The sequence below is a fragment of the Prunus dulcis genome, unplaced genomic scaffold (assembly GCF_902201215.1).
Source record: "Prunus dulcis unplaced genomic scaffold, ALMONDv2, whole genome shotgun sequence".
Taxonomy (NCBI): domain Eukaryota; kingdom Viridiplantae; phylum Streptophyta; class Magnoliopsida; order Rosales; family Rosaceae; genus Prunus; species Prunus dulcis.
Window position 1 is genome coordinate 1 of NW_023010121.1, and position 18165 is coordinate 18165.

The 18165-nt window shown below is 39.9% G+C and overlaps 4 long non-coding RNA genes across 8 annotated transcripts; 1 reads left to right on the forward strand and 3 right to left on the reverse strand.

The window, feature by feature from the left end:
- The first annotated feature begins 781 nt into the window (after positions 1–781).
- Positions 782–3098, forward strand: LOC117612951. 2 transcript variants are annotated; one of them, XR_004583633.1, is made up of 5 exons: positions 782–865; positions 1033–1732; positions 2237–2321; positions 2706–2767; positions 3046–3098. It is a non-coding gene; the product is annotated as an uncharacterized LOC117612951 (long non-coding RNA). The 2 variants fall into 2 exon arrangements; XR_004583634.1 differs by having other exon boundaries at positions 3023–3076.
- Positions 3099–5367: 2269 nt separating this feature from the next.
- Positions 5368–6770, reverse strand: LOC117612948. 3 transcript variants are annotated; one of them, XR_004583629.1, is made up of 5 exons: positions 6728–6770; positions 6463–6577; positions 6219–6280; positions 6079–6126; positions 5368–5626 (listed from the first exon to the last, which is right to left on the reverse strand). It is a non-coding gene; the product is annotated as an uncharacterized LOC117612948 (long non-coding RNA). The 3 variants fall into 3 exon arrangements; XR_004583628.1 differs by having other exon boundaries at positions 5368–5638; XR_004583627.1 differs by lacking the exon at positions 5368–5626 and having other exon boundaries at positions 6078–6126.
- A 16-nt stretch (positions 6771–6786) lies between these two features.
- LOC117612949 lies at positions 6787–8567 on the reverse strand. Of its 2 annotated transcripts, none has more exons than XR_004583630.1 (4): positions 8370–8567; positions 7982–8230; positions 7479–7550; positions 6787–6799 (listed from the first exon to the last, which is right to left on the reverse strand). It is a non-coding gene; the product is annotated as an uncharacterized LOC117612949 (long non-coding RNA). The 2 variants fall into 2 exon arrangements; XR_004583631.1 differs by having other exon boundaries at positions 6787–6835.
- Positions 8568–8841: 274 nt separating this feature from the next.
- LOC117612950 lies at positions 8842–10287 on the reverse strand. The gene is made up of 3 exons (XR_004583632.1): positions 9878–10287; positions 9289–9373; positions 8842–8904 (listed from the first exon to the last, which is right to left on the reverse strand). It is a non-coding gene; the product is annotated as an uncharacterized LOC117612950 (long non-coding RNA).
- Between the last annotated feature and the right edge of the window lie 7878 nt (positions 10288–18165).

Consider the following 18165-nt stretch of genomic DNA (forward strand, 5'->3'; position numbering starts at 1 on the left):
TTTGCTTTTTTGTAGTAGTGCTTTCTTTAAAATGTCAATGTGAAATTTGAGTGGTAATGCTCTTTCACTCTCTGGTGCTTCCTATCCCAAAGAAGTTTCAGAGGTGGTTATCCACATGATCTCTGTTCAACACTGGTTCCTAAGTTTTATGGATCCTGTCATCTTCAACTTTGAGTGAGCTGAGATTTAGATACACAAATGGTTTCCAAAAAAAGAGATTTAGATACACGTGGAGTTTGCTTTACTGTTCTTGCACTGGTTGTATTTTATTGTGTATATTTTCTGTTATCTTGTTCTTCGTGTGTAATCTTGTAATTGTCTCTCATATATTAATGGATCTACTCTGTTCTAAAAAACATTAAATTAAAAAATATTTAAATTTCAGAATATGGATGCTACTAAAAGTCGTCCGTACATATGATTCGTTTTTCTTTTCCCTTCTAACATCGTTTCTTATCAGCATATATTTCAATGAAGGCGACCGTTACAATGATGCAAGGAAAAAGAAGGGAATTCTTTGGTGCATTTTCTTCTCTTCATTAACGAGGAAATATGCATTTATAATATCATGTGTTGCAGTGTCAATAGATCCTTTGTTCTCTGGGAAATAGCTGAAAATGCCATCATTTTTATAATTTTAACTAAAAATACCATCCATTCTCAATTTTTTTACAACTACCACGTATAAATACATTTTTATTGTGGTTTTTCAGAAATTGGGTTCTCTCTCAACTCTCTTGGCTCTATCTCTCTCTTCAGCCCTTCTCTCTCCCTCGTGTAACTCTCTCTCTCTCTGACGCAATCTTCTTTCTCCCTCAGCAGTGGCTATTCATCCAAGCTTAACTCCACGGTTCACATCCACGAGGTACTGTTCATCTTCCTTGTCTTTGAAATTTAGGGTTTTTGTGAATTTGGTTTATGGTGTATGGATTTGTAAGAAATTGATTTAGGGGTTTCTTCGAAATTGGTTTTGGGTCTCAATTACTAATTAATACCAAACACTTTAATTATCACCATGTTCTCAAATTTCAGGCCACAATTAAGTAAGAGAAAATCCATTATTTGTGCGCAGTCATACCCAATTCCTTTTCTATCTCTCTGCCTCCTCTGGCTCTGTTTCAGAAACCTGGACAATCCATCCTGACGCTGCATGTGTGATGAACTGCTTGTCGTTGTCGCACTTTTCACGCAACCACCATTTTCAGAACGAAGGGTCGTTTCGTGGAAAAGAAAATTGGACCTTTCGTGTGGGGTTAAGTGCATCAACTTAGAATCAACGAGATTCCATATTCAGCTCTGCTGATCTCGAAGCAAAGCCAGCAGCAGCATCAGCAGGAAGACGACATAGTCTCGTTCACGGAGGAAGTCAGAAGCTGAACCGGTTGTGGAGCTGGCAAAAGATGCCTTCTATGTAGTGCGCAAAGGAGATATTGTTGGTGTTTATAAGAGTTTCGGCGATTGTCAGGCTCAGCTTAGTTCTTCGATAATTTTACATTTTTCTATTTCTGGGTTGAATGGGTTTAATGTGCTTGAACTTCACTTCACTTCACTCTTTCTTTTTTATTTGGAATTGTGGCAGATATTTGATCCTCCTGTTAGTGTGTACAAAGGGTACTCTTTGCCTGAGGACACGGAAGAATATTCATGTGGACTTACGAATGCCATTTACATAATCGCTGCTGCAGATTTGAAGGACGATATTTTCGGCAAGCTTATGCATTGCCCTTTTCAAGTAAGAGTTCACTTGCTACCTTCTGCAATTCATTTTCCGATTTCGATTTCAAAAAGGCAAACTTTTCACTGTGTGCCATTTGGAATTAAACTCCTAATTAGACTTCCAATGGACCAGTGAGATTTAGGCTTCCAATTTCAACTTCAAAAGTCCCCCTTCCAATTTCAATTTCAAAAGTCCCCATTTGAAATTGAACTCCTAATTGTGCTTCCAATATACCAGTGAGATTTATCATTTATGGCATAGCAGTTGATTGTGCTTGTATCTTGTATTGTAGATTATTTTTTATAATTGTCAGCTCCTTTGCATGTTCTGGAGTAAGATAAACAATGTACTATGCGCAACAGAGACACTTTTAACTTTGAGGTTGAAGAATGTAATAATTAGTCTGAGCTCAAGCTTTTTTGGACGGGTGTTTTTTGAATTAATTTGAGCTGCTTCTTCATGCATCTCGTACTAATTATCTATAGATTGGGGGTATAATTTACTTCTTTTTCACTTCAGGATCCAGGATCTTTGCAAGGTGAAGCATCTGTCACGGATGCACTCAAAAAGAGATCCCATGAAGTGCCAGCATCAGATAATTTTGGTGAGTTCATAATCATGGCTATCTCTGAAGTACCCTCATTGAAGAAAAGGAAGAACAATTGTCTTGGAAATGCTATTACTTTCTTATTCCCGACTATCTACCAGTAAAATTTGTTGTATTCTTGAGCGTTTCTATTTCTTTATACTCGTGTGTTTCTGGGCATTTTCTATTTTGTTTCTTGTTTCTCCCTATTCAAATGTTCAGCTTATTCTGTATTGTTAATTGTTTGGGTTTGCGTATAATATGATATAACTACAACTTAAAGACGTTGGAGGTTGATTATATTGTGTGCCTTGTGCGTCAGATGCATTTTGATTTTGCTGCCTTGGTTTCTACTTGTTTTAATGCTTTGCAGGAAGTAATTGGTTCATCTTCCTTTTTCAGATGATCCATTGAGAAAGCATGTCAAGATAGATCATTCCACTCAATCATTACCCTTAGATTCTGTAAGTTGAATTCGTGGTGGTAATGCCAATGATGTCTGATGATTGGAAAAAAGCTTTTATTTTTTTTATTTATTTTAAAAGATACTATAAATATAAAGGGAAATAGCTCTAAATGCCACCATTTTTATAATTTTAACTGAAAATACCACCTCTCCCCAAAAATTTTGCAACTATCACCTATAAATATATATTTATTGTCCACTTATTGCACACATATCACTTTTGCTAAAATTTTGTTCTCTCTTTGTCGCTCAGCTCTCTCTGTCTCTATTGCTCAGCTCTCACTCTTTGTTCGATCAGCTCTCACACTTTCTTCTCTCTTTTACTGTCGTGGGAAGCTCTAGGGGTTCTCTTGCACAGCTATCTCTCTCTTTGTGAAGCAGTGGTCTTCCTCTTCCATCGTTCACCTGCAAAAGGTACTGTTCATAGTCAATTTGAATTGGTTTATGGGTTTCTCTGAATTTGGGGTTATATTGCATGCAGGCAAGCAACCCTGACAAGGTACGAAGTGAATATAAATCATTCTCAGGGTAAAGTGCTGCCTAGTGTAAGAGTTTCAGATCCAGGTCTTCTACTTAAACCTGACGAACCAAATTTAGTATGAACTACATCTTTGAATCCCTGATTGCATCTTTGAGGTCAAAGCAGAAAAAATGCTAAACTACATACAGTTTAAAAAATAATAATAATAAAAAGTCGAGGTTTTATGAATTAGTTGACTATTCTTTTTATTTATTTATTTAATTTTATACTTTTATACTTTTTGTGAAGTCTTTTTCTCTTTTTTTTTTTTTCAAAGTTCCCCTAACTTGGCATAGATGCATGTATGCACGTGTGTACTCAGAACACAAACTCCTTCATAACTCAAAAGAAGGGTCGCAAATGTTAGTTTTTAACTTGGAAAAATAAAATAAAATTGAAAGTTACTTTTGGGAAATGTTGAACTTTTAGAATGAATATGGCTTCAGTGCAGAAGGCTTGATAGTAAATAGAAAATCTATATGTTGGGGGTTTTTTGGCTAGCTAAAAATATGTGAGAAATGATGAATCCATCTGATTGCAGCCTATTTAATGTTTAATACCTTCATTAAAAAAAGGTTGTTGACAGTGCTTTGACTATCTTGCAGATTATAATGGCAAAACCAGCAGGTGACCCTAGTGAGAGAGATCAGCATGCAGGGATGGATGAGGACTAATTTTGTGTGTATGACAATTGACTATCTTTGCTTGTATTGCTCTATGTTAGGGATCTTTTGTTCCATTTTAGTAACAATTTTGTTTAGGAGAAAAAGAAACATATTGCAGTTCATGCTTTGTAAATGCCACTCTTCTGTTATGATGGACACGTGGTATGCCCTTGTTGGGTAGGTTTTGGATTGAAACCATGGTCGAGTGCTTGAGCCATGTTTAGTGTGAAGCTTGAATGGATTTTCTTTTATGTTGTATTTGGCCCTTGTCTTTTCAAGCATGCCAAAAATCATCCTAGTTTTGTAATATGTGGTTTGTGTCCAATTAATTTACTGTGGACCTTGCATTTTTGTACCCAATATTTGATAGCTGCCTTCTTTTGAACGAAGATTCATTGAGGGAGAGAATTACTTTCCTTTTGAATATGAATCGATGTGCAACTCCAACTATCATTTCAAAGGTCAACATCAATTCATGCTAATATAAGGATGGATAACAATTGTCGTGTCCATGAGATTTGAATTCAGGATTACTTTTCAACGAAGTGGAGACTCTGTTATTAGACCAAATGGCCATTGACATACGATATAATAGCAATATTAGGCCAATACATGTACACTATAGAGGCAATATTAAAGCAATATAACCACAATACGATAGCAATAGTATTACAATATCACCTATAAAAATATAATTATTGTCCACTTATTGCTGATTTTTCACATGTTCAGAAATTTTGTTCTCTCTTAGCTCACTCGGCTCTCTCTCTCTGGCACATCTCTCTCTCTTTGGTATCTGTTTATCGCAGCTCTCTGTCTCTCTCTTGTCTCTCTCTCTCTCTCTCTCTCTCTCTCTCTCTCTCTCTCTCTCTCTTTGCTCTCTTTCTGTAGCGCAGCTCTCTCTCTCTGTCTCTCTCTAGCTTCGTTCTGCCTCTTTCTCCCCTTATTCGCTCTCTGTCTCTTTATTCATACCTTCCTTTTTTTGTAAATTATTTTTTAGTTGTTATTATTTTTTAAAATAATTTCTTACAATGTCTTACGATGCAATTATGATGCACCTGACTGCCTGTTTTTGAAAGGCACGTTGTTTCTTTCTCCTCCTCGTCTTCTTTTTGAATGCAATATGGCCCAAACCGTAAACCCATTGATGAGCCGTAGTCAATATACATACACTAGAGAGGCAATATTAGGGCAATATAATGGCAATACGATAGCAATAGCATTACAATATACATGCAATACGATGGCAATATGCATACAATATGTATACAATACACAGGCAATATTAGTACAATACACATGCAATAGGACAGCAATATTAAGTCAATCTACATACAATACACACACATCCATTACAGACTACAATTTAGACATGGAAAATAAATCGCCACCGAACCCTAACAATACTATCCCAAGAAGCAAAAATTATTTCTTTCATAAAACTTGACAATTCAATTGTTATTACATAGTCAACCAATCTTTGCTCTATTACATACATACTTCCTACCTATAATTATAAATAATGGAGAGCTCACAAATTCTACTAATTTGATCTTAACTTCATCAATTTGTTCTTCGTTGTATGAGTTAGCTCTCCCTTCTTGCACATTTTCCAACTTGTTCTGTTCTCCTCCCGGGTAGCAATATCAGCAACAACAGGTTATCTACAGATCTGAAATCATAACTGCACATGATTCTCAATTAGCAAAGAGGAAAACCATTTTCTTTTATATGTGACAGTTTTAAAATTTTTGGAGAGGGATGGTATTTTGACAAAAAATTATAAAATGGGTGGTATTTTGAGCTATTTCCCTATAAACTATTATAATAATGTTCCTGGGGTCAAATAGTTTACTGTTTTAAGATATTATGAAATTGACTACTAAGAAAGCAGGTGACATAAAAACAGAAAAATGATCAAGAAATCCTTTGTGGGATAATCCATTATCCAACATGGAAGCTTTCGGCCAAGCAGCTTTGAGAAAAAAAGGAAAACAAGTGCTTCATCAATTTATGTGCTGTAACTTCAATGTCATTTCAAATTTTATGATGACTGAAAGAGTTGTCTTTATCAAACGAAATCAGAGAACCACAATTTTAAAGATTCTAACATAAATGAATTACCTGAAGTTTAGTAATCAACCCTTTCTTCTCTTCTTCAAACTCTCTGATCTAGTATTCAGAGAAAAAAAATATAAGAATACCTAGCAGTGAAAGGATTAAAGAATGACAAAATCAGACAATGAATAAACCGGCTAGCATACCTGAGCCCTTAATTTCCTAATCTGTCCTTCTTGAGCAGCCTGCTTTTTTGAAAGCTCTTCACCTGGTACATAAAAATGCAAAAATGAAGGAATTTCCATAATTATTGATATGATTGCATAAAGAAACCCTCCTTGCATCCACAATAGAACATTGGCTACGTTGAAATTCACTATGAGGCACAAAATATGTAGAACATATTGAGCTTCTCAAGAGAAACAGAGACAGACAGGGACAGAAAGAGACCTTCAGCCATAACTTGATTAATTATTTCATCCTTTTCCTTCAGAAGAGCAGCTGCATCACTTTTCTTATTCTGCTCCCGCCGAAGCGTGTCCCTTTCCTTTGTAAGAGCATACACCTGCAATCATAAGTTGGCATAGCCCCTCCAATTATCAGGAGCTGAATTAAAAATAGGCAAGTACCAATTTCATCAAAAACATAACGGGCACATATAACACCTAGATCAATCCAAGCACGATTATAAACAAGACTTTATGAGAAGACCTACCTTCCTTTCAAGTGTTGCAACCCTTTGATGGTATTCCTATCGCAGTGACTCGACTTCTGCATTGGATTTTCTCTGTTCAATTATTTTCACCAGTTAATATGTGAACATCTATAAGAAAAATAATTATTAAAATCACAATACTATATGGCTGATAAAGCAAATTGGGAAAGAAAAAAAAAATTGATAATGAGAATGTGAACTAGTCAACCATGGTTGGTTTCAAGAAATACCAGAAATTTTCCAAAACATGAAACATATAATTAGACAACCATCAAATTGTATGTGCAAACTTATAATTCCATAACATGATTGTTACACTGACAAAGATCAAGCATCAGGAATGCTTTTGGGCAAAATGAATAGTCCAATTAGAATCTATGCCTTTATTTTGCATTTACACACAAACAATTTTGAAGAAAACGTTGAAATCAAAATTGAAAAAAGAATGCATTTTAAAATTTAAATATTAACTCAACATAAACCACTCGCAAGAGGAAGTAGCATGAATATAGCAAAGATATTTTCATCCAACAATTCTCCACGGATGCTTCATTCAGTGACAAGCCAAGGGGGCAACTACCTCCCTATAAGAATTTCCGTGATTTCCCTATATGCTGGGTTATAAATGGAAGATGGTAGCAAATACAAGTGCATTATACACCAAGAGTGAAAAATCAAAGTAAAACATGCATGATCAAGCCATTATTTTATCTACTCAAATGAAGGTATAAAAATATTACAAAATGCATACCTTCAAATCCTCGATCGCAGATTTTAATTGTTCATTTTCATTCATAAACTTTGCAATCTCATCAGCTTTTGCCTGGAAAAGAATCAAATATATCAGACGTTCAGAACTGTAGATATACATACAATTGAACAGACATTAACAATGTAACATAGCTGCACCCAGAGAGATCCACAATGAAGAAAGAGTATAATAATTCTTCTCTTGTATTTGTTGCTGCTTTAACTTAATTACCATATACAGAAATACAAAATGTTTCTATTTTCCTAAATCAACAGACACAGACACAGACACACACCATCTGCAAGACTAAAGGTGTTCAGGTTAACTAAGCAAACTTCATAAACCTCCGATATATGTAGACAGCGCTTCTAAATTAAAGAAATCCAGTCAAGAAGTTCAGTAGTATTGTCTCAAGTGTTCCACTAAATGAACAGGGATAATAATAAATGGTTGTGATCTTATGAGCTCTCAAATAAGATGCTACCTAATCATTCATCATGTACCTGGGCCTGTCTTGCAGCACCTTGCAATGCAGCTTCCATCATCTTCATCTCCATCTTCACCTTCTCCAATTCAATCACTGAAGAGTCAGACGCATTTTCCCCTGAGCTCAGATGTTGCCCTTTAACATCAGCTTCATTATCATCAGCTTGTTCTTCTCGATGTTCTTGACACTCTCCTGGAGCTTATTCACGGCCCCGGCGAGATCGGGGAAGTTCCCCAAAGAGACTTTCCCACTGAACCACGCCATTCTTTAAACAAAATACCGAATCAGATTCAATTCAAATTCAATTATAAGAACCAACCTAAAAAACTGAAATCAAATTTGAAAACTGATCGAGATCCGATTCCAAATAGGTCGAATCAGAAAAAGGCAAAAGAGAAATGAACCTGGTTGGGGGGGTCCGATTAATTCCTGGTGATTCAAATCATGGCGTATGCTTTTTGAGCTGAAGAAGGAAACTTCTGTGAGATTCGCGGCTGGTTTCACGAATAGAGAGTGGTTTTGTGGAAAGAGACGGACAATGAGGGGTTGATCCGAATTCTGATTGATCTGGAGAGAGAGACAGAGAGTTGTGCTAGAGAGAGAGAGAGAGAGAGCCAAGATAGAGAGAGCCAAGAGAGACCCAGAGAGCTGTGATAGACAGATACCAAAGAGAAAGAGAGTTGTGCCAGAGAGAGAGAGAGTTGTGCTAGAGAGAGAGAGTTGTGTGAGCTGAGAGAACAAATTTCTGAACTTGTGAAAAATCAGCAATAAGGGTACAATAATTTTATATTTATAGGTGATAGTTGTACAAAAATTGGGAAGGGGTGGTATTTTTAATTAAAATTATAAAATGGGTGTCATTTTCAGCTATTTTCCCAGAATCTAAGGGTAATGATTGAGTGGAATGATCTATCTTGACATGCTTTCTCAATGGATCATCTGAAAAAGGAAGATGAACCAATTACATCCTGCAAAGCATTAAAACAAGTAGAAACCAAGGCAGCAAAATCAAAATGCATCTGACGCACAAGGCACACAATATAATCAACCTCCAACGTCTTTAAGTTGTAGTTATATCATATTATACGCAAACCCAAACAATTAACAATACAGAATAAGCTGAACATTTGAATAGGGAGAAACAAGAAACAAAATAGAAAATGCCCAGAAACACACGAGTATAAAGAAAGAGAAACGCTCAAGAATACAACAAATTTTACTGGTAGATAGTCGGGAATAAGAAAGTAATAGCATTTCCAAGACAATTGTTCTTCCTTTTCTCCAATGAGGGTACTTCAGAGATAGCCATGATTATGAACTCACCAAAATTATCTGATGCTGGCACTTCATGGGATCTCTTTTTGAGTGCATCCGTGACAGATGCTTCACCTTGCAAAGATCCTGGATCCTGAAGTGAAAAAGAAGTAAATTATACCCCCAATCTATAGATAATTAGTACGAGATGCATGAAGAAGCAGCTCAAATTAATTCAAAAAACACCCGTCCAAAAAAGCTTGAGCTCAGACTAATTATTACATTCTTCAACCTCAAAGTTAAAAGTGTCTCTGTTGCGCATAGTACATTGTTTATCTTACTCCAGAACATGCAAAGGAGCTGACAATTATAAAAAATAATCTACAATACAAGATACAAGCACAATCAACTGCTATGCCATAAATGATAAATCTCACTGGTATATTGGAAGCACAATTAGGAGTTCAATTTCAAATGGGGACTTTTGAAATTGAAATTGGAAGGGGGACTTTTGAAGTTGAAATTGGAAGCCTAAATCTCACTGGTCCATTGGAAGTCTAATTAGGAGTTTAATTCCAAATGGCACACAGTGAAAAGTTTGCCTTTTTGAAATCGAAATCGGAAAATGAATTGCAGAAGGTAGCAAGTGAACTCTTACTTGAAAAGGGCAATGCATAAGCTTGCCGAAAATATCGTCCTTCAAATCTGCAGCAGCGATTGTGTAAATGGCATTCGTAAGTCCACATGAATATTCTTCCGTGTCCTCAGGCAAAGAGTACCCTTTGTACACACTAACAGGAGGATCAAATATCTGCCACAATTCCAAACAAAAAAGAAAGAGTGAAGTGAAGTGAAGTTCAAGCACATTAAACCCATTTAACCCAGAAATAGAAAAATGTAAAATTATCGAAGAACTAAGCTGAGCCTGACAATCGCCGAAACTCTTATAAACACCAACAATATCTCCTTTGCGCACTACATAGAAGGCATCTTTTGCCAGCTCCACAATTGGTTCAGCTTCTGACTTCCTCCGTGAACGAGACTATGTCGTCTTCCTGCTGATGCTGCTGCTGGCTTTGCTTTGAGATCAGCAGAGCTGAATATGGAATCTCGTTGATTCTAAGTTGATGCACTTAACCCCACACGAAAGGTCCAATTTTCTTTTCCACGAAACGACCCTTCGTTCTGAAAATGGTGGTTGCGTGAAAAGTGCGACAACGACAAGCAGTTCATCACACACGCAGCGTCAGGATGGATTGTCCAGGTTTCTGAAACAGAGCCAGAGGAGGCAGAGAGATAGAAAAGGATTTGGGTATGACTGCGCACAAATAATGGATTTTCTCTTACTTAATTGTGGCCTGAAATTTGAGAACATGGTGATAATTAAAGTGTTTGGTATTAATTAGTAATTGAGACCCAAAACCAATTTCGAAGAAACCCCTAAATCAATTTCTTACAAATCCATACACCATAAACCAAATTCACAAAAACCCTAAATTTCAAAGACAAGGAAGATGAACAGTACCTCGTGGATGTGAACCTTGGAGTTAAGCTTGGATGAATAGCCACTGCTGAGGGAGAAAGAAGATTGCGTCAGAGAGAGAGAGAAAAAAATTGAGAATAGATGATATTTTTAGTTAAAATTATAAAAATGATGGCATTTTCAGCTATTTCCCTTGTTCTTTTACATTCCCGTGATTGATGAAAAGAATAAGGGCCTTGGAATAGACAAAAGGGTGAAGACTGCAGCACTTTGGTTGCGAGTACTTCCTGATGCCGCTTTCGCACTGCATACTATAAATTCTGCGATTAGAATATGTAAAGAGGCGAAGACGCGTTTTGAAAGACTTGTCGTCAGCTTTATGGGTATATTAATTGGCGCTTTCCTTATTCTTCCCATACCACAGGTAAGATATTGAAATCTCAACTTTTGTTGCTTAAATAATGCAAACGTTTGAGTTCCTAAATAAGCTTTTCATTAGGAGATAATTTATGACTATTTTGCCCTTTAAGGTAAATAATGGAAAAAATATATATATTAAAAGTCCTTGATTTAAGGCATTATTACTCTTAAATTTTGAATTTGACTTTTGAACATTTATGGCTATAAAAAAAAATTAAAAACATATACACCAAATTTAAAATTTTTTATTTTTTTTTAAAAAATACATGTGTAATACACATAAGATGAAAGGGAAAGTTACAGGTTGTCGATTTGGGGTGATGCCGTCGTGAGAGAGAGCAGTGACTACCTTGAAGCTGGAGCTTGCTGGCGAAGACAGATCTCGTGCTGTCTGGAGGGCCATAAAAGAGGAAGACTGAGAGACAAAGAAGGGGAGAAGAAGGGATATGGAGGGGGGGAGAGAGAGAGAGAAAGAGAGAGAACGGAGATGCATGTGTGTCTATTGCTCTTTAGTTTCAAAAGATAGTCAATGGATCTAGCTTAGTGGAAAAGGGCTTGACTTGTAGACTAGTGGCTTTAGATTCGAACCTCCGTGATAATGTGTACTATGTATGTGCGAGAAACTCCCTCATGTCTTGTTTAGACTATCGCTTGTATTAAAAAAAAATCTCCATACAAAAAACCTTTTTCCTAATTTATGATATGAATGTCACCTTGATATATATAAGATAATATAGAATATATATTTGTTTAATTGTTTACGAAGGAAAATTTCCGAATGAAGCTGGTCACCAAATGGATTGGTTTGATTCGTTTGTGCTACTAGTTTGAGACCTAAATCAAATCAGTCTAATTTGTGTCGCTACATTAATTTGGTATGCAGTTTGAGGTTTAAATGGAACCAAAGCAGACCACTTAGATGTTGTTTTACCTTTGTCTGCATAGCCGTACTTGAAATTTTTATCATATTCTTGAAAAATCCATCGAATTAGATAGCTAATAATGAGTCCTCCTACTCCTGTGCTATTACGATAACAGGAAAATCAGTCAAGGTTTATATTTAGGTCAACCTTGTCTTATGCAGGTAGTTAGATTTTGCTTATTGACTCTGGTCTCTAACCAGCTGTTTTTTTGTCCAGTTGGCAATAGTAGTATTCTTTTTCAAGTCAGGAGGCTCCGGACATTTCGGCCAAAGAGTGACCACCGCGAACGTGTTCCTTGTTATGCATTATCTGACAAGGGTTTTCCTAATCTACAGATTCGGTAATTATCTCAAGTACAATACCGAAACATGGGTTCAAGCTCCCTTCTATTTTTTCTTCTACGTCCTTGCTAGTCATGTAAGTTCTATCTTCATCGTCAAAATTCGTAAATCCCAATTTTATATCTTATCTTTAGTTTTGTAACTACAACTTGACTAAGGGCTCGTTCGTTTGGGACCACAATCACTTACAGGGAAGAACACATTCCACATGCTTCTCTATATAATCATTCCCAAACGAGCCCTAAGTTTTCTTTTGTATTAAATAAATAGCTAAGTTAAATTTAACCAAAACTTGACAAACGTTTTTGAAGATGATCTAATCATGAATAAACATTTTGTGGTTAGGTACTCGGAGGTTTTTGGTATTTCTTTTCTATTCAACGAGAGATATCATGCTTGCACCAATCCTGTAAAAATGCTAGTATTACTTCACGAAATATCATCTTCCTAAATGAGTTAGGAAATCCACCAAATGCTACCGTATTTAATTTTGGAATATTTCTTGATGCCATTCAATATGGAACCACAAGATCAATGCATTTTCCAACCAAGTTCTTTTACTGCATATGGTGGGGCGTCAGAAATCTAAGGTATGCCCTGTATGTTAAGCTATTGATAGTCTAGACGAAATTCATATACTTTTCCACTTCTAACTAAAACACAACTTTTCAAATGGATGCCCTGTAGGATAAAAGTGGTTTAAGTATTATCATTTATTTACAAAACTATATGTCATTTTGGTTACAAGCATTTTTTTTCTTCTCAAATAATCCCTAATTCCTAGCATTTCAAAAATCCGGAATTTATTAAACATTATTTATTTTCGAAATCCCTAAAATTTCTCTAGTAAGAAAAGAGAGAGTTGAGAAAATAGTTGTGTAGTTTTCTTCTCATTGGCACCTGTATTTTCCTATTTATGGTTACATGGATAGCGCACAAGCGACTTTTTCTGAGGGACAGCTTGTTGAGTCCATTACAAATTTTATTTTAACAATCCAAATTATCTATTTTTCATGTCTTGATTCATAAATCATCCTTGACAAATACGGTACTTCAAGAAAACATTAAAATGACAACCATTTCATTGAGTGATAAAATGGATTCTGATTCAAATAATTTTTTTGTAAAGATGATCTTTGAAGAAATACCCAAAAAAAATAAAGGGTTTGAATCATGCAGATACAACATGAAATGGGTCTCAAGAGTGCCGACCCTTGTTTGAGGAATATGTTAATTAAAACTCTCTATATATCCTAAATATTTCATATCAAAACATATTCTATTTTGGTTGAGGATTCTGTTAATTAAATACTTAATTGGTTGTTGCAGTAACTTTGGTACGAATTTGCAAACAAGTAGCTATGTGTGGGAAAATTGCTTCGCAATTATCGTTTCTTTCATTGGCCTGCTATTATTTTTATATCTCCTTGGAAACCTACAGGTACGCTGGTCTTGAATCATGATAAATAAATAAAAAAGAATCATGATGAATATCTTCTACTTTTTTGTTGAAAAGACTCAAAATATTTCATTAGAAATCATGATGAATCTCTTGATATTAGTAAATTTTTTAAATTATTATTCAGTTATTCAGTTATCCACACTCAACTCCAACTTAGCGAAAAAGTGGTTTGACACGTGTCTCGCCCAACTTAGTGATATTATGTCTTCGGAAGATCAAGTTCCTGCAAAAGGACACGTTCGGTAAGACCTTGGGATACCGGTGTGGTACCGGCCGAAGGCTCTCCGATGATTAAGTAAGTACGGTTTTAGTAAATATTAGATTACAGATCAAGCGGTAGTGTACCGTTGGTTTCTCTCTCCTCCTTTTGGGGATAGGGGTCTTATATAGGCCTTGGGAGGCGTGCACTATGCTCATATTTCCGATGTGGGACTGTAGAAGCGGATTGTGAGCATGACACGTGTCCTGTTACAAAAGAGTCAAAATGTATGGCTTCGGTAGGACACATGCCGAAGGGTTGTTGTGATAAATATCGATTCTGCCCACGTGTTTGGCGGTCACAGGCCGTTTATTTCCGGTATAAACAGTAGTCCCCCAAGTTCTCTTCCGAAGGTCCTTCGGAAGGGAATTTAGTTCTTCATGGCAGTTCGAAGGTGCCCTGCCGTTCGGTAAGCTTGTTTGGAAGAGACTCCCTTGAGACCCAAAGGGTCGTCGATGCTGAGAGGGGTGAGGGCAGAGAGACGCTTCGTCTTCCGTGCCTGGCATGTTGAGACGCTTCGTATTCCGTGTCTGGCGTGCAGTCAACGTCGCCATTCACCGGGTGACACGTGGCTAGCGAAGCCACACCTGACGGTCGCATTTATGAACCGTTTGGTTTCCCGAGGCATACCGTTGCAGCTCTCTCCCTATAAATAGAGGCTGCTCCAGGCGTAAAGCTCACTTTGCATTTGAGAGTTGACGTGAGAGCTCTGTGTAGGCGATTTCCGAAGAGAGTGAACGGCAATCCAGGCGATTTTTACAGAAGTTATTGGCATTCAAGGCGATTTCCGAAGTCTCCATTCGGCAGTCAAATCTTCCCACACTACTCAAGGTAAGGTACCGTTCAGTACTCCCCAAAATGCTTTCTCTTTATTTCTGTACATCTTTTCTTGGCATAGGCTAGCCAATCGTTAGTAGGGCTTTTCTTCGGTGGTCTAGTGAGCCATAGGTAGCGACGTAGACATTGGTAGGGTAGTTTATGACACGGCCTTAGCCTTCCTTTCCTTTTTTGTAGATGTCTGCTAGCGAGTCGTCCTTCGGCAGTGAGCCCAATGCGTTCGATGAGGAGTTGTCATCGGGCTGGGACACGTCCAGTGGGGCTGCGAGCCTCGAGGCCGAGGGTGGAGAGGACACCGATGTTGAGATACTCGGTGAGGAGGTGAACTCCGTTCCCACCCATGGCATCGGCAAGAGACTTATGACGGGGTAACCGCTTCCCTTGGCCGCGGTTTATAAGGACGGTACCCGCGTCGGTACCTTTAAGCATCAGCCGGAGGCCTTCACCTCCGGTCGTGATGAGGGCGTTGCCGGTCCCTCTCGGCCGAGGGTGACGATCATCCACCGGGAGCGGTCTAGGATACCGGTGGGTGTACCCAAGAAGGCTCTGTTCGGGGTCGATTACTTGGAGCCCAACAAGATCACCGAACGGGAGCTGGAGAAGATTAGGTCGAGTACCTCATCCCGGACTCGGTGAAGATGAGGATTCCGGGTCCTACCGAGTCCCTCAGCGACCCAGGGGATGGTGAAGTCACCTTCTTCACCGATGTGCTTCTGCAAGGGGTTAGGTTGCCGTTGCAGCCTGCCGTGCAGAAGATACTTGCCCAGATAGGGTACGCCCCTGGCCAGTACAATCCCAACTTTTGGGTGGCCTTGATGGGGGTGATAGCTGCTTTCGGGATTGCCGGGGAGGGGGAGCCCTCCTACGAGCAGTTCTCGTATCTGTACAGCATCACCAAGTCCAAGAGTGCCGACCATGGTGGCTGGGTTCAGGCGAACTGCCTGAAGGCTTCCGAGTGGGGGCACTTCATCAGCTCGGTGCCGACTTCTCAGAAGTCGTGGAGGAATCGACGGGTGCTACTCTCCGGTGATTGGGAATCGCCATCGGGAGTACCCCCACGGTTTTCAGTACCCACGACGTTTCAAATTGCCGGTAGGTTTTCGAGTTACCGATCGGTAGGCTGACTATTGTCTTCCCTTTTTTCTTATCTTATTTGTAACTAATTCTCTCTTCGGACAGGTAAACTCAAGCAGCCGAACCCCAAACAGAGTGAGATTCGGCAGCTCGACAGAGTGAGGCTGAGGGTACCTGCTGCCGAGCGAGTTTATCCGCGCTTTCTCTTCACCGACAACCTGGTCAGAGCCGGCCTCGTCAACCCTGCCGAGAGTAAGTGTATACCTTGCTTCTTTTTTTTGTATTTTGTTTTCGGTTGCCGACTGACCGAATATTTTTGGTCAGTGACGGACGCCAGAAAAGCTGCCGAGGCTAAGAAGATGAACGAGCCCTCCAGGAGGCGCCTAATGATGGGCCTGGAGGGCAAGAGGAAGAGAAAACAGCCCGAAGCGGCTGATCCCGAGGATGTGACCCTCGCGGAACGCCTGCGGCAGCTGGGCGCCGAGCCCGTCACATGGCCTGCTGCCGATGTCCCCACGCCGAGGCAGTCGGATGCCGAAGCCGCCGCCTCCAGAGCTGTCGGGAAGCGGCCGGTGACAGTGGATTTGGAAGCCTCGCCGGCTTCCAAGCGGGGCCATCCGTCGGAGGCTCCGAGGGCCGTCCTTATGGTGGAGGACGAGGACGGACCTACTGAGGCTGTCACCATCGGCTGCCCCTCGAAGACGGTGCAGTTCGTCAATCACATGATCCTCGGCTCTCAAATGTAGCGACCGGAGATTGACGAATTGCCGAAGAAGCTTCTTCGAGAGTAGGCCGGACGCACCTTCCGTCTTCAGGCCTCGGTAAGGTTTTCCTTCTTCTTTCGCCCCCCCACTTCTTTTTTTTTTGGTACCAAGTGGGGCACGCTTCTGACTCCGTTTTGTGCAGGCATCCATGGACATGTGGCTCTGCATCAAGCGGGCCATCTCTGCTGCCGAGCAGGCGAAGAAGGCCTACGACGATGGCAGGGCCAAGGTAGCCGAAGCGGGCAAGGTACTCCAGGACCACGCCCACCTGCTCAAGGAGAAAGAGGCTGCCGAACGGCAGGCTCTCGCTTTGGGGGCGAAGGTGGAAGAGATGCGGGTGGCCTTGGAGGCAGCGCAGGCGGCAGCGAGGGATGCCGAGGCGGCTTCGGAGGCGGTTCAGGTTGCCCTGGTTGTCAGTAGCATGTGGGGTGAAAGATGCGCCTTAACCCTCGTGAGTGCCGTTCGGCCAACAATGACGTTGTATGCTGTCGGGCAGTCAACGATGAGGAACTCATCGTATGTCGTTGTTTTTCTTGGTGCAGTGCCAAATGTAATCGGCAGTTTTACACTACCGATCGGTTGGACCAGGTCCCCAGAGAAGCTTAACAAGGGTGTCAACTGCCGGTTGACCTGGTTGTCATTTATTCCCATTTCTCTGAAAGCTTCGGCAAAAATCACGCTTACGGAACTCCCGGTATCGATCAGTACTCGCCCAACATCGTAGTCGGCAATTTCAGCTCGGATGATCATCGGGTCGTCGTGGGGATAGAGGACTCCCTCTTCCTCCTCTTCGCAAGATGTGATCGGTTCCCAATGAACTTTTGGTACTTCCTAGTGCCGGTTCACCTCTATACCGAGTACCTGAGGAAACTGTGCGGCGCGTACTTACTGCTTCATTGAACGGTTGCTCATTCCCGCAACGGTAGGGCCACCGCTGATAGTGCTTATCATGTTTATCTGCCGAGTTGGGTTTGGCACCGGCGCCAGTGGCTGCCGAGCGATATACTGATCTAGCCTCCCCTCTCTGATCAACCGTTCGACAATCTTCCTCAGGCTTATACAATCTTCCGTATTGTGGCTGTTGTGCTGATGGTATCGGCAGAATTTACCGGTATCTCGGTTGTCTTGCCGATTGGGTCTTCGCAGATTCGATTTTGGTATAATTTCTTGTTCGTTCATCAGAACGGCCTCATATGTGGTATTTAATAGGGTAAAGACCTCGTTGCCGTGGTCACGATTAGGCAGGGGTCCTCGGTTGTCGTTGTGACCATACCGCCCTTTTCCTTTCTTCAGCTGGTCTCTTCGATCGGCACGGTTGTCTTTCCTCTTATGGTCTGCCGAATATGAGTCGACCCTCTCGTAGGTTGGCATCTTTGCCGGATA